This window comes from Penaeus chinensis, chromosome 24 (assembly GCF_019202785.1).
Source record: "Penaeus chinensis breed Huanghai No. 1 chromosome 24, ASM1920278v2, whole genome shotgun sequence".
Classification (NCBI taxonomy): domain Eukaryota; kingdom Metazoa; phylum Arthropoda; class Malacostraca; order Decapoda; family Penaeidae; genus Penaeus; species Penaeus chinensis.
In genome coordinates, this window is record NC_061842.1 from 23,751,683 (window position 1) to 23,754,182 (window position 2,500).

General features: G+C 40.6%; 1 protein-coding gene across 1 annotated transcript in view; it reads left to right on the forward strand.

Annotated features, from left to right (window-relative positions):
• LOC125037811 (RNA exonuclease 1-like) overlaps nt 1–2,500 on the forward strand; it is a gene marked incomplete at its 3' end in the record, with an annotated part of 49,246 nt that overhangs the window by 3,045 nt on the left and 43,701 nt on the right.

The following is a 2,500-nucleotide window of genomic DNA, read 5'->3' on the forward strand; positions in this document are numbered from 1 at the left end:
AGTTAGGGGGCTCTGCCCCCTGGACCCCTGTGGTATTATATGCGCCTAGTGAGGGGGCATAGCCCCCTGGACCCCCTAGTAATATACAAACCTAACCTAGCCTAACCTAGCCTAGCCTAGCCTAGCCTAGCCTAGCCTAGCCTACCCTAGCCTAATTATATGCGCCTAGCCAGGGGGCAACGCCCCCTGGACCCCCGTAGTACTATATGCGCCTAGCGCGTAGTAATACATGGACTACTTCATAGTTCGCAATAATGAGTTACGCTTCACATTTGTTTTGGTCCTGGCAAGGTAAACATGGATGGGGACTTAGCCTCAGAGAGGTGCCATGCAGAGCCTATTTTTGTCATTTCCCGGGAAATGTGAAGCCTCTGCAGATTTAGTTGTATTGATTCCTACTCTTATTTTCTATGCTCTACAAGATGGCAATGTCCATTTTGCTTTACCTCCGTGCGTTGCTCTCGGTAACATTAACCATATGTGTGTGTATATATATATAGATAGATAGATAGATAGATAGATAGATATATACATATATACTTATGTCTATTTATTCTGCATAGGTATGTATATGTGTGTGTGTATGCGTATGTGCATGCGTGTCTGTGTGCGTTTCGGGGAGGTTTTTATCATCATCTACCAGTGGTAAAATCTTGACATCTATCCAGCTTTTAACCCAATGGCGACGGGTCACGCCTATAGGCAATACGCTCGAAATGTGGCGTGCGGCTGTCCACCGCGGTGGCGCGCCAAAGCGCCCCAAGGCAATGATTCGGCTTGATGTACCAAATTCACACGCTCAAAGTAGGCGCGTTGCCACGGTTCGCCAGAGCGTAGATTTTTTTTTAGTTTTCTATACCTGTCGCCAATGGGTTAACTCCTTCCCGATGGGTCACGCATTGAGGAGTCATAACAAACCGTGGATCTGTGGAGTGCGCAGGACGCACAAGGTGTACCAATAGTAACCGTATAAGTCCCCAGGGAAGGGGCTTGCCCAAGCAGTTTAATAATACTTTCCACTTAATCATCCTATATCACAGTCATGCCCCAGGCAACTGGTTCACCTAATCTATGAAAATAGGCCAGTATATAGTGTTGATTATGTCATTGGTTGGAATGCTGCTTCTCTGGGTACATCCCAATACCCTTGTGATTCTCTGATACCCTATCTTGCCATACTTATGTGGTGGATTCTTTGCTTTATAGGGCAGGGGGGTTGCACCCCTCAGAAGTGAAGCCTTCATAATACATTACAATTATTTACTCATTATGTATTATTACTATACTTTTGATATATTTGGCTAGTAGAGAGGGAGAGGAATCCATTGCTGCCAAAATCATCATGATTGCTATTCTGAATATTTACTGAAAGATGTGCAATGCATAATACAGGTATGTGTTTACAGGGAAATCTGATGATACAACCATAAAAAAAGGATAATCTGCACTTACTGATACATGAAATAATCAGCACGTATAATATCAGAAATGAAAAAAAATAGGTCATGACAAAGGCCATGTGGAGAGTAAGTCCTCAGTGATTGGGTGGGGTTGGGCAGTGCCCAGTTACAGCAACTTAAGAAATTTTGTGACATGGAGTTCAGAACTTAGTCTTTGGCGATTGTGGTTGTACAATAAAGAGTTATCCATTGTAAACTTTGCCTGTAATGGATGGAACAACAGGAACTAAGTAGATGATAAGAAAATTGGGAAAATTTTCCATGTATTACAATCAGGATTACAATAGGAAAAAAGTATATGGAGTGGTTACCTTGACAAAAAAGGAGACACTTTTCATCTATCTCAAAGGTGGACAAATTGAAAATAAAAGAGATACATGACCAAGAGAAAAGATTGACCAATTTTTTTTTTAAGTCCCTGTCATGTTTACAAGGATCAAAACAAAAGTGACCAAGTAACTCATTACTGCAATCTGTCAAGTAGTTCATGTATTACTGTGTTCTTGTGAAAATTATTATTATGTAATTGCTAATGCCTGTGTTCCTAATTCATGTATATAATGTATTCTTTTATATTCATTATACTTCTTTAACATGTTTTGACAGTTATTTATACTCTTCTGTACAATAACCTTCTGTGAGTGCTCAGTTTTGCCACTAGGGGATTTGACAGGCCATCAGAAGCTATTCTGTGACAAGTGCTAGTGAGAAATATTTTGGCTAAATGTTGCACCTATTCTGGGTCACTTTTAATACAATATAGTGGCTATGCAGAATAAATAGACATTAGTATCTATCACAGCTTGATATTTGAGCCCTTCAAGTAGTCCAAATGCAGAACAAAGTGATTAGAAACCAAGCAATTGAGACCATATATGGCAGTGAAGAAAAGTATGGTGTTTCACTGTATAAAGTATGTAGTTTAACCTGGGGTTCTAGGGAGCAGAGCTCCCTGGCTAAGAAATATACAGATTGTACTGTATAAATCCCATGGGGTTGAGGTTAGGTTAGTGGTTAATGTTACTGAGAGTGACACACTG